The following is a 14,643-nucleotide window of genomic DNA, read 5'->3' as shown; positions in this document are numbered from 1 at the left end:
TTTTCATAACTTATTCACTGCATATCTACTACATTCCAGTAACTGGACTAAATATTTTAAGTACACATAGATGAATAAGATGTGGTTCCTCCCTGAGCACTCTTCAAAACTACAAAAGACACATATGTAGATGCAATATATATGTATACATGGCATATGCATGTGTATACTTTTTATATGTGACTCTAAGCTATTTAATAAGCTATTTAATTGCCTTTTTTTTTTAATTTCTTTTTTTTGAGACAGGATCTTGCTCTGTCCCCTAGGTTGGAGTGCAGTGGCGTAATCTTGACTCACTGCAACCTCCACCTCCAGGTCCAAGTGATTCTCCTGCCTCAGACACCTGAGTAGCTTTGATTACATGTGTGGGCCACCACACTCAGCTGATTTTTGTATTTTTAATAGAGACGGGGTTTCACCATGTTGGCCAGGCTGGTCTCAAACTCCTGGCTTCAAGCAATCCACCTGCCTGGACCTCCCAAAGTGCTAGGACTACAGGCATGAGCCACTGCGCCTGGCCAACTTATCTTTAAATATGCTTATAGAATGGAAATATTTTAATTTCCAATTCATTTAATTGATAATTCCTGTCATTCTTATCTGCCGGATTTGCCTTTAGCATGACTGATCAGTTATCAGTAGAGTACTTACAATGAACAGTTTATTAATATAAAAGCCATTCCTTCTTACTTAAATTTCAAGTGACCCAAGGCCTCCAGTTTTCATTTTCATTAACAGTAAGTGCTATCAAATGTAAATACCAATATTCTATTGCTTTCTGTTTTCATAATTGTTAATTTCCTAACATCCTTCTTGTGGAAAGATAATCATTTTTTGTTACCATATAAGGAAACAGTGAATAACATGACTCAGAGCAGAATGAAAAACCCGAGATTTGAAAACAAAGGCTTTGTCTTTTAGCTTTGCTGTACTAAAATACAGTATTTCCCATGCTGTATATGGGAAATACAGCCAACTTGTGTAAATGGCAGACTGACAACTCCTTATCTAAGAGGGCTAAGTCCAAGCTATAATGTTTTCTATGAGTGTATATGTAAGAGTAATTTATTCTTTAACTCAAAATTGCATATGTGCATGTATCTCATATATCTAAAGTGAAAGAGGCTGGATGCAGTGGCTCACAAAGCACTATAATCCCAGTGCTTTGGGAGGCCAAGGAAGGAGGATTGCTTGAGGCTAGGGGTTTATGACCAGCCTGGAAAACAGTGGGACCCCATCTCTACCAATTTTTTTTTTTTTTTTTTTTTGAGACAGAGTCTTGCTCTGTCACCCAGGCTGGAGTGCAGTGGCGCCATCTCGGCTCACTGCAAACTCCGCCTCCCAGGTTCACAGCATTCTCCTGCCTCAGCCTCCAGAGTAGCTGGAACTACAGGCGCCCGCCACCACACCCGGCTAATTTTTTGAATTGTTTAGCAGAGGCGGGGTTTCACCGTGTTAACCAGGATGATCTCCATCTCCTGACCTCATGATCCGCCCGCCTCGGCCACCCAGAGTGCTGGGATTACAGGCGTGAGCCACCATGCCCGGCTAATAAAATTTTTAAAAAGAAATTAGCCAGGCATGGTGGCATGCACCTATAGTCCCAGCTACAAGGCAGTTGAGGCAGGAAGATCACATGAGCCGAGGAGGTGGCAGTGAGCCATGGCCACATTACTGCAATCCAGCCTGGGCAACAGAGCAAGACCTTGTCTCAATGAATAAATAAATAAATAGTTGCATTACTGCAATCCAGCCTGGGCAACAGAGCAAGACCCTGTCTAAATAAAAAAGTAAGTAAGTAGGTAAGTAAGTAAATAAATAAATAAAATGAAACTATTATTATCTAGGCAACTGAAGTACTGTTTTTTGTTTTTTGTTTTTGAGATGGAGTCTCGCTGTGTCGCCCAGGCGGGAGTGCAGTGGCGCGATCTCCGCTCACTGCAAGCTCCACCGCCTCCCGGGTTCACGCCATTCTCCTGCCTCAGCCTCCCTAGAAGCTGGGACTACAGGTGCCCGCCACCATGCCCAGCTACTTTTTTTGTATTTTTAGTAGAGACGGGGTTTTACCGTGTTCGCCAGGATGATCTCGACCTCCTGACCTCGTGATCCGCCCTCCTTGGCCTCCCAAAGTGCTGAGATTACAGGCGTGAGCCACCGCGCCCGGCCGTACTGTTGTTTTTAAACATATAAAATTTATTATTAAAAATAATGTCTTGATGTTATAATGAACTAACCCCTGGAACTTACCCGAAGGAAGATTTCCTATTTCTCTGCACTCATGGGATTCTAGAACAAGATAAGATTTGGGCTGTAATTTATTTACTTCTAGTAGGTTTTAAATATGATGTTGGTGGGAGAAGATTAGAAAATGCTCCTAGGGAATATGTCAGGCAGCAAGGTAGGGAATTAATGAATTAAAGGTAACCTCAAAGGTAGGTTTGTTTAGAGCCTGTCATGAACATGCTTTGATAAATGTAAACTTAAAATTCATATTTTCATAAGGTGATGCACCTTGCAGACCATTTCCAAGTTTTAAAAATATCTCTCAGTTATAGTTTCCTCCCTCTTGAAACTCACTTTTTTCTCTGCCTCTGACGAGGCAGCAGAGTGCTTCTGTCTGGGAAAGGTGAGGGTTCCAAGGCCTAGTAGGAAATGAAACGGATAAAGTGTGAATAGGACAAGTTCTAAAACGCTTAAGCAAGATCACAAACTATTCTGATTATCTAAGATTTGCATTTGTAAATTGCCTAATCATCTGCTTGACTGTTTTGTTTTCTCAAGATCCCTAATAGTCAAGTGTTCTCTTCGATCCCCTTCAGTTTTGGACCTGTTGAGTAATTCTTACAGCACATACTGAAAGTACTGTCTCATCTAACTGGCTTTAGTTCTATATGAGATGATTTCCTCAGAGAAATCCCCAGATGTTTTCCTGATCATTCAATCCATTGATTCAACACACATTTATCTAGTAGTAGTTATGCAATGGTGACTAAGACAGTCTCCATTTGTCAGTTTCTTGTAGGGAAGTCTGTGAACTGACCACCCAGAATCACTTGGGAAAGCCTGCTGCAGATGCCCTAGTCCCACCCTAGTCCTCCTGAATCTCAGAGAACAGGTCAGGAGAATCTGCACTTTGCAAAAATTCTCTAGGCACTACTGCTTTAAGAGCTCATAGTCTTTTAAAACACTTGCGAGTGGGGAGGAGGTGGCTTATGGGTGTGGCCAAGTAGGAAGACAAACACACTAGCATGGTAAGTGCTATAATAGAGATTTACATGCAAGGCCAAATACAGTCAGCCCTCAGCATCTGCACACTCCACATCCACAGATTCATCCAACCATAGATCAAAAATATTTAGGAAAGAAAACAGTAAAAAAATTAATGCAAATAAAAATACAATATAACAACTATTTACATAGCATTTTATTAAGTAGTATAAGTAACCCAGAGATGACTTGAAGTAGATAGGAGGATGTGCATAGGGTATGCAAATACTATACCGTTTTCTGTAGGGGACTTGAGCATCCATGGATTTTGGTATCTTGGGAGTTCCTGGGACCTTGTGCCTGAGAATACCGAGGGACAGTTGCATAGAGATGATGAATTAAGTCTAACTATATTGTCAGAGAAGAGGATTACCATCAGCAGATTTCTTGAAGTAGCTAGAAGTATTATTCTTTAGAATGTTAAGAGACTCAGCTGTTTTTTACTTGGGGTACATCTAAAATCCAATAGAAAAAAAAAAATTTAAAACCTCTACTTAAAAAATAAGTGAATTCTCAACTAAAATTAAAGATCTTGATAATCGTGTGCAGCGATCATCTGAGTTAACAGCACTTCTACTTGTGTGAATTTATCCTGAGGATATACTTAGAGTTTATGTGCATGGATTTGGTTGCAGATCTCTTTCCTACAGCAAATAAATTGTGACTGAGTGCTCATTTTCATCCAGCCCCAGACACAGTTCTCTGTGGGAAAGCTTTCCTCTCCCCATTTCTTATACTGTCAAAGACATTCTGGGACATGAAGAGTTCCCATTTTTGCTATTCAGGCACTGAAAAGCCAATACTCTGTTTTTATAGTAAAGAAGGTTTTTGGTTTATTTGTTTTGTTTTCCCCAGCACAGTAATAGAATTTAGAAATTGAATTCATTAATATTCCTTGGCAGCCTCACTATGCAGTCTCCTGTACACGGCATATGATTTCATGTTGATGTCCAAATTCAATATGGTGATTTTGGCAGACTGGACATCCTAGCCATTCACTAAAGAGAGATCATTCTGATGCTCACCTGCCTTTTATCTCTGACTCCTCCACTAGGCAGATAGCTCCTGGGTTTTTAAACTGGCCTGCACATGAGAATCACTTGAGCCACTTTAAATAAATATATATAAATAATATATATCATATAATACATTTATTATGTAAATAATAATAAATATACATTTACTATATATATATATATATATATATATATATTTTTTTTTTTTTTTTTTTAATTTCATGGGCCCTAGGCGTTGAATAGGGACTGTGTTGTATTTGTCTTCTCCTCTTTGGTTCCCAGTAGGGCACTGGACATAAGTCATGTAATCAATGACTTCACTTATTCATTCAACACATACTCTTGAGCATTTGTGTTCTAGGTACTTCTAAGTGCTAGGAATACAGTAGAGAATAAAATAAATGGTCAACTCTTAACATTCTAATAAGAGGAAGACAGGTGGTATCAGGTGGTATCAGGTGGCGATGAAAGCTGTAAAAATAAAACGACATGATAAGGATAGGACAACCACATACTTTATCAAAAAAGGACACTTTGAGAATAATTATTCACAATTATGTCAATATAGTACAGCTGAAATCAGGACTTTCGTGGAAAAAACAAGATATGTGGTCACTCTACATAAGGTGTTAAGAGAGTACTGTGGAAAAGGAAATGAAGTGTTTTCAAAAATATGATGTGCTGTTACTAGAAGGCCTCCCCAGAAAGAAAACATTTAAGTAGAAGCCTGAGGACAATGAAGGCATAAGGGAAAGAGCATTCCAGGTAGATGGAATAGCATGTGTAGGGACAAGCTTTGCATGTTAGAGGGAAATCACAGAAGCCAGTTTGATGGGAGTGGAATGAACAAGAGTACTGTTGATGAGGTCAAAGGGATGGCCAGAGGCCAGATTTCATAAGATCTTTTAGGCTAGGCCCATGGTAAGGACTTTGGATTTTACCCTGAGACAGAAATCTATATAATTTACCTTTTAAAAGGATCACTCTGGTGTTGTGTGGAGAGGATGGAAAGAGTGAACACAGGAAGATTAGTTAATAGACCAAGCAAGAGATGGTGGTGGCCTGGATCATGATAATGGAGAGAGGTGGTTAGATTCTGGACACATGCTGAGGGTAAAGCTGAGAGGATTTGGTGTATGAGGGAAACTGAAGGGCCAAAAATGGGTCCTCAGTTTTTGGTTTAAGCAACTAGAAGAATATCTGTCTTTCACTTAGATGGTGAAGATTGTAGGAAGAACACATTTTGGGGAACAGGGAGAAACAAGAATGTAGTTTTGGACTTGTTAAGATTGAGACATATTAGATATTTAAGTGGGATAGTGGGAAATTGCATAATTAAGTCTAAAGTTTAGGGGAGACATTGGAGCCACTTGCAACCATACCTAAGAAAGTCCCCATTGCCAAACTTACGTAGCAAACATGTTCATTCATCCATTTTACATGTAGGTTAATTAAGAGGTCTTAAAAGTGTGTTTTTTAAAAGAGGAGCAGTGGGCCATATTCTGCATTTGCAGAGGAGGGAGATTTATTTTCACGAAGTCTGGGAGTGAGGTGTTGCCCAGTAGTGTGTCCACTCATATCATATTTCTCTTGCAGAAGGAAGCTGTAATCCCTATAAACATGAGCTAATTTAAAGTTCCCATTACCCAATTGTGACCTGATGACCCCATTCTGGGAAGCTGACTGAGAAATGACTTTGAGGCTAAAGAAATCAAACAGTTGATATTTGTATGTTATGTGACATATTCTTTCTTTAGAAAGAAAAAGTAGCCAGGCCAAGCATATGAAAATAAAATATCAGTACAGGCTCATGCAAGTTCCTAGTAATGTAAGCCTAAATTTGGCCTTAAAACAAAAACTTATAGTATCAATTAGCATTCCCATTATTTATTGGCTTCTTGCCTACAGACTTTAAAGAAGCAGCTGTCTTTTATTTTCAAATGCAAAACAGATGGAAATTTATGGTACCAGGAAAATCTATACTAAGCCAAATAAAACACTTGCAGCATTATTTACTGTATGCATTATTTTTACTTCATCACCTGCCTGAGACTCTTTGGTTTTTATTTTTCACTTTCTGAAGAGTTAGCTAAATTAGAAATCAAGGCTCTGAATGACTTTTTCTCAATTATCAGTGTGTTTACATTGAAACAAAGATAACCTCTTGGTTTGAAAGTTTTGCAAAGTCACCAAAAAACAATGTTACTTTGGTTAAAAATAACTCTCTATTGAAATGAAGTAAATGTCAGCATTAGAGAAATGGAAACCAAAACTTTTTATCAGACCTCAAAGTTGAAAGGCAGGAAATGTTAGCTGCATTGACAGAACCCTAGGTACAGGGAGTTGGTGAAAATAAATAGTATGGTTACACAGATAAGTGACCCAGAAAAGAACTTGTTGGTTGACATAATTTTTATTTATTCCTCTATTTTGTTGAATGCCTGCTACAAGTAGTTGCTGGGCACACAATGGTGAAAAAAGCAAACATGATCTCTGCCTTCATGTTGCATATGGAAGAAGACATATTAACTCAAATAACCACTGAAATCAACTTACAACCGTAAACTTTAATAAGTGCTTTGAAAGAAGCCTTTCCTGCTGAAGAAACATTTGGTTGGCTCTGATGATGGAGTAAGCATGAACTAGATCAAAAGGATATGGGTGGAAGCAGCTAATGGTGGTCAGGGGACAGAATGTTAAGTGCAAAGCCAGAATCATGAAGCTGTGGCATGCCAAAGAGAACCACTGTGTCTGGAAAATAGAAAGTGAGAAGGAGAGTGGCTGGATATTACTTGGAAATGTAGACTTTTAGGCCTCCTAATTAAGAATTCTGAAGAAAAATGGATGTCATTGAAGTGCTTTAATTAGGAAAATGCCATGATCATATTTTAATTTTTAAAAGTAAAACCGTAATGAGGGGAACTTTCAGTTCCAGTAATGAATTAGGCAATTCGGCTAACACTCTTACCAAGTAAAACCACAAAAGTTGGACAAAATATTTTGAAATTTACTCTGAGAGTTAACATGACAACATCTGGAATAATACCTGGGAGAAGGAAACTCAGACATGTGAGTAGAGCATTTAGAACCACTTTTCCGAATAGGAGTCTGAGAAGCTGAATAGAAATTTTGACAGACTAACAAGGATAGGGAGATAAAACTGAAGTTCAAGGAAGGTCAAGGGGAGTGATGCCAGGTTTTGGGTTGGGACCCAAAGGACTACGTGAAAGTAAGGGTAAATCAGAAATAGGCCAACCTTCCTGGAGGGTTGAACCACCCACTTCGGATTCTCTCAGGCCTTCCAACTGGATTGAATTAAGGTGATGTAGGATTGCTACTGGCCTTAATCTCTTACTAGAAGCACATATAAAAATTCCTTGAAAAAAGATAACATTCTTCTTGGTCTCAAACTATTTTTACAATGATCCAAATGCAATATCTAGCACTCATAAAAAATAACCAAGAAAGCATTCACAAACTGGTGGGACAAGTCAGAGGACAAAGAAATCAAATTGAAGGTCTTCCTACAGGCCAAAATAGGGCAATTTGAATGATAAAAAGAATAATGATGGTAATTCATTAAAAAATAGTGGATAAAAAGAAAATCCATGAGCCTATAAAAATACTCAGAAAAAGTTGGGGGCCCTGGCACAGTGGCTCATGCCTGTAATCCCAGCACTTTGGAAAGCCGTGATGGGTGGATCACTTGAGGCTGGGAGTTTGAGACCAGCCTGGCCAACATGGTGAAACCCTGTCTCTATTATAACACAAAAATTAGGTGGGCATAGTGGCAAGTGCCTGTAATTCCAGCCACTTGGGAGACTGAGGCAGGAGAATCGCTTGAACCCTGGAGACAGAGGTTGCAGGAGTAGCCACTGAACTCCTGACTCTTTCTAAAAAAAAAAAAAAGGAGCAAGAGGGGGTACAAAAAAAGAGGGAAAGCTTTTCTTTATAGAAGAATGCTAGCTAATAAATGTGGACAGATTGACAGAATTGGAAAATCACCATTTTGCAATTACAAAAGTAAGAATAATAGTATATGAGGTAAACTGAAGAGCCGGGAATGGCTCTTCATTGACAATGAAAGGATAATCAATGGATACTAATGCCACTAGGTGAGAGGTTGGAAAATAGTCATAGTTTCCAAGTATCTTCTTATACATTACTCATTAATAACATAGAGAGATAATCTGACAGTAGAGAAATCCAACACATACCACCTTAACCAAATGATCAAGCTTAAAAATGAATACTGATGGGACTAATGAACATTACAAGCCTTCTGATATTAATGAATAAAGGAGGACAAACCATCATCTATGTAGTGTTGTTGCCAAAATATTTAATTTAAACCCAAGCATTAGACAAATCCAAATAGTAAGACATTCTACGGAACTCTTTAAAAACTATCGATGTCATGAGAGGGGGAAGAAAAGGCAATGGAACTCTTCTAGATGAAAGGAAAGTAAAGGCTATGCCTAAACCTAATATAGATACGGGATGTTTTAAAATGCTATAAAGGATGTTATTTAGGCAATTGAAGAAATTTGCATATGTAGTGAATATTAGATATATTATGGTATCAATCTTAAATTTCTTGAGTGTGATAAGAGAGAGATTGTGATCATGTAGGAGAATATCATTGTTCTTAAAAGAGATACATGTTGAAATGTGTAGGAAATGAAACATCATTTTATATGTAGAGGACTTTCAAATGGTTCTGTAATATCTGTATCTGTACATATGCATGCAGTCTTCATTTTGCAGGACTGTAAAAAGATATGGTAGTACAAGATTATAAAAATGACCATGCAAGCTGAAACTACAAAGTGATCTTAATAATCAATGGGGAAAATCACAATTGTTCTGTCACCTTTAAAAATGTTAACCAAAACATTAAGAACACTCTTATGGTCAGTCATAAATGCAGAAAATTGTTATTAAAAAAAAAAGCAAAACTAACTTGTATTTAGTGCACTGTAATTTAAAACATTAGAAATATTGAGGATTAAAGTGTTTTATTTCTTTGTTAAAACTTACCAAAGGCCAGGCGTGCTGGCTCACACCTGTAATCCCAGCACTTTGGGAGGCCAAGGTAGGCGGTTTGCTTGAGCTCAGGAGTTTGAGACCAACCTGGGCAACCTGGTGAAATACTGTGTCTCTAAAAATAATAAAAAAATTAGCCAGGCATGGTGGTGTGTGCCTGTAGTCCCAGCTACTCAGGAAGCTGAGGTGGGAAGATGGCTTGCGCCCAAGAGGCAGAGGTTGCAGTGAGCCATGATCATGCCACTGCATTCCAGCCTGCATGGCAGAGCAAGACCCTGTCTCAAAAACAAACAAACAAACAAACAAACAAACAACATCAACAACAAGAAACTTACCAAGAATAATTTGAACAGTGCTGCTTCTTCTGATTATATAACTTATCTTATGGATGAAGCATCTTTTCTCCACTTTCACAAATCATATTCCTTTCTAAGTTTGGATTCGCTTGCATTATTTTATCCTTTGCATTTTCACTGTTGTGAAATGTTTCTAAAGAGATTTTCTAATTCTATCAAACTACCTACTTTTTTTGTGAAGTTTTTTGGCAATGTCACTTCCTCTGGGACATCTTCATCCTTTTTTGTCACAGCCACTGTCTTCATTAACGTCAAGAATTTCACCTTTACTAAGTTCCCCTGACTGCATACCTTTAGTCTTTCTAATGATCACAGTGTCAACATTGCTATAGCCAACTATCTTTCCTATAACTCTATGTTTGATTTGAATTTCACTTCCAATGTTACTACTTCTCATGTTTTTCCTTAACTTTCATTTTCCTTGGCCAATTTCCTCTTTTTAATATCTATTTTGTTTTGTTTTGTTTTGTTTTTGAGACAGAGTCTTGCTCTGTAGCCCAGGCTGGAGTGCAGTGGTGCTCACTGCTACCTCTGCCTACCTGGTCCCAGTTCAAGCAATTCTCCTGCCTCAGCCTCCTGAGTAGCTGGGATTACAGGCAGGCACCACCATGCCCAGATAATTTTTTTTTTTTTTTTTGTAATTTTAGTAGAGACAGGGGGTTTTACCATGTTGGCCAGGCTGGTCTTGAACTCCTGACCTCGTGATCCACCTGCCTCGGCCTCCCAAAGTGCTGGGAGTACAGGCATGAGCCACTGTGCCCAACCTTTAATATCTATTTTTATAAAATATTATGTGAGTTTATCACTGGGAGACAAAGAAGTAACACAATTTCATGTCTTGCTGTCTGTGCATGAACTGAAAAACATATGTGCAGTGATCAATTGCTGACAGATTTTGAAAGCAGTGAATGATTGGTCGCTGTCACTGATCATGATGCACATTTGTTAATTACATAGTGATTGGCAGACTGAAGTTCTTGCAGTGAAGTTTGTACTTTGTGTAATTACATTTAGTAAGCATAGTCACTGAAATTTGAATCATGTCACTGGGTAACTGCCTTTGTTTGTGTATATATATGTATGTGCATATATACATAGTTATGTGTGTGAATCTAGAAAAAGGGTATATAGATAGCCCATTGTATTATTCTTGCAGCTTTTCTGTCACTTTCAAATTTATCTTAATAAAAGTTAGGGGTGGGAGAGTGGGAAGGAAGCAGATCATAAGGAGATAAGACAATGCAATAGAAAATCTAGAGAAAGAATAGATAATAAAAACAGACAAACAGGAAATCCAGAGACTAGAAAATCCTATGGCATCAAACCACCTGGATTTGAATCTCACTTTAATTATCAGCCATGTGATCTTAGACAAGTTATGGAATATCTCTTGTTATCTAATATGTTTCTCTTAAAAATTAGGGCTAAAAGAATATCTACTTCATAGGGTAATATGGATGGTTAAATAACTTTCATATATGAAGTAATTCTAAGTGTACAGATGTGTTAAGAGGGGGAGACTTTACTATCTTTAGATACTAATAAGAATCCAGAAGAGAGAGGTTGAAGCTAGGAGAAGAGATAGTTAATGGTGTATCCTTCTTAAGAAGGTGGGAGGGGATGGGATCCAAACAAGAAACAGAGGAGTTGGTCTTGCAGTAAGACCATCTCTATTTTAACAGGAAGGAGAGAGAATAGGATGGGTGAAGGTATAGGTTGGATAGTGTATTTGTTAGGGAGAAGAAGTTATTTAATTTTGTAGTCTCCAAGAAATAAAAGGTGAGGCATCTTCTGAGCATGGACAGCACAGTAGGGGATTAGAGGTTGAAGACAGTGTGGAAGACTTGAGATGACTCTTGCACAGAATAAGAGAGCCTGCTGGCCAAAGAACTATAACAGCATTGTTGGCAGTGTGGAGGGCCCAGAGTTGCTGACCTTAAAATTATAGTTCTATCAGTCTGCCCTTTTGTGTTTCTTACTTCAGCTGCCAGTGGCTCAGCTGCCTTGGCGCAGGCATGGAGAGTGTGAGCTGTTGAGTTCATCCAGGATTGAGATTTTTTCAGATGGATGTGAGGAAAAGATAGACAAGAGAATTTAAGGTATTGGCAAGGAGATTACTGAAAGTATGTACCATGAAATCTAACCTGGGAGGGAATTAGTCGTAGGAGAGGGCTTAGTGATGAGGGAGAAAATAGAGGGGACCATGAATTAAGAAGGATCTCCTTGAGGCCATTGTAGTAGTCCTAGTGAGAAGCGTTTAATAAGCAAGCTAATAATTTCCTAAATTGGGGAGCAATGTGCTGTGTGAACAGGATGTTCAATTGGGGCCCTTTTTCTTTTAGTTTTGACTGAGACCCTAAAACCTTAAAGGAAAACAGTAGGTGCCAAAATGAGGAGCTATATCAGTTGGCGACGTTTGCCAAGGGAGGGTCAGTGTGGTTGTGTGACCCTTAATTCCTTAACCACCTGTAATGTGTACAAATATTCAAATTGAGAAATTGAGAGACCTGTTTTCTTTGGAGAATTGTTGGAGTGCCTTGGGTGTTTCTTTCCCTCTCTCACGGGGAAAGGTAGTGGTATCCCTGTCTCCTTAGCTCAAATAAGGATACTGTATCGAAATCGCCTGAAGAGGTTTAAATGTGCCTCTGGAGTTTGAAGAGCATTAAGGACTGGTACGAGTAGCTCTGTGCAAATCATCCAGGTTAGAGAAGGTGGGGAGGAAAGGGGAGAAGTGGGCAGGGGCACTGGGAGCAAACTGCGCATCCACAAGCAGTGAGGCAAGGGTGGGTGACTGTTTCTCCTGAGCCAGATGCGGCCCTGTGGAGAAGCTTGCCTGGGGCAACCTCAGATGCCAAAACTGGCTGGAGGGGGTATGTGACCACAGGGAAGGGAGTGGCCAGGGGCTAAGGAGAGAATTGTAGGGGGCGAGCCTGAGGAGAGTCATTGCCTTCACAATGGGAGAATAGTTGGATGTTCCAAAGGGAGGATCTCCCTGAAATTCACAAAAATACCCAGTGAAGGAAAGAGTGAGCAACAGGATTCTGCCATGCCAAGAGGCTTCCATAGGTGACTGTGTCTGTGCCTACCAAGTGGGACCTTGATGACCTCTCCTCCCTTTTCCTGACCCAACCCTTGAAGGACACAGAGGTAGTTAATTGGGGGGTTAAGAAGGTGGGTGTGGGTGGACAGAGAGTAAGGAGAGGGAAGAAGCAGCCATCTGTATTTTCATCCCTTCTCCCCACCCCCTCAGGTTTTCCAGTCTGCTGCAGCAACAAGATGGGGGTGGGGAGGCTCAAACTTTATGAGTGTCATTCAAATTTTATTGAACATTTTAATTACTGAACTGAGACCATTCTTGTGGCTGAGTTACCAGGAGAATGTTTATGACCTGAAAGAAGCCAGGAAAGTAAGTCTGCACTAGGAACAAGGAAAACAAACAAACAAAAAAACAACTAGCCTATAGAGGAGTTGGAAAAGCGTGATGGATATGGTTTAGATCTGTGTCCCCACCTCAATTTCATGTTCAATTGCAATCCCCAATGTTGGTGGTGGGGCCTGGTGGGAGGTGATTGGATCATGGTGGTGGTTTCTCATGAATGGTTTAGCACCACTGCCCTTGATGCTATTCTCAAGATAGTGAGTTCTCATGAGATCTGGTTGTTTGAAAGTGCATAGCACCTCCCCACTCTTGCTCCTGTTCCTACCATGTGAGATGTCTGCTCTCCCTTTGCCTTCCTCCATGACTGAAAACTTCCTGAGGCCTCCCCAGAAGCAGAAGCTGCTATCCTGTCTATACAGCCTGCGGAACCGTAAGCCAATCAAACCTCTTTGCTTTACAAATTACCCAGTCTCTGGTATTTCTTTATAGCAATGCAAGAATGGACTAATAGAGTGATTTAGAGAAAAAAAAAAAAAAAACCAAACTTGTATTATCGTTCTACTCTATAAAATTCAGTTCATTCACTATAATACTGATTGCATCAGGTTAGTAAAATAATGATAACAAGGTCCAGAATGTGGCTGTGTATGTAGCTGGCCCTGATGGAGTGGACTAGAAGGTCATTGAGGGTGAAGAAGTCAAGGTATGAGAAGACTTGGTGATGGCTGAGTCATCTTTGTAGATAATGAATTCTTCCACGATGCTGGCAAAAGTTGGGGTTTAAAGACTGCAAGCCCAAAGTCCGTGGTTCTTAAACTTTAGAGTGTATTAGAATCCACCTAGAGAGCCATTAGAAGATAGAGGGGCCCAGGCTTATTGAAGTAGGATAGGGCCTGGGCTTCTGTATATTTTCAACAAGTTCTCAGGTAGTATGAAATATACAACAACATTTGAGAACCTCTACCCAATATTTAGTGGTGAGTAGTAAGTGATCAATAAGTACACAACCATATCTACCCGAAGAAAGGAAGAGAGAGCAATTTAGCCAAAGAGCAGGAGTTCCCAGGAAGCAATTTTTTCTTTTTATTACATGAGGGTAAAGAAGGAGTAGTCTAAGAACAGTAATAGGGACAACTAGCCTCTCAACCCATTATCGATAACTATTCTTTTTCATTTTTTTTTCTTTTTGTGAATATGAGTGTTGTGGATTGAACTGTATCTCCCCGAAAAAGATCTATTGAAGTCCTAACCTTTAGTACCTCAGAATATGACCTTATTTGGAAATAGAGTCGTGATAATTTGGAAATATATGTAATCAGTTAAGATGGGTCCCTAATACAATATAATTGGCATCCTTATAAGAAGATGGCCACATGCAGACACAGAGACATACAGTGAGAATGCTATGTGATAATGAAGGCAGAGATTAGAGTTATGCAGCTGTAAACCAAGGAAGGCCAAACCACCAGAAGCTATGAAGGGAGAAAGAAGGATTCCTTGATAGGTTTAAGAAAAACCATGGCCCTGCTGACACCTTAATGTGACTTCTGTCTTCCACAACACTGAGATGGTACATTTG

The sequence above is a fragment of the Macaca fascicularis genome, chromosome 2, assembly GCF_037993035.2.
Source record: "Macaca fascicularis isolate 582-1 chromosome 2, T2T-MFA8v1.1".
NCBI lineage: Eukaryota > Metazoa > Chordata > Mammalia > Primates > Cercopithecidae > Macaca > Macaca fascicularis.
The sequence above is the reverse complement of the archived record's forward strand: the minus strand, read 5'-3'. Positions refer to the sequence as shown.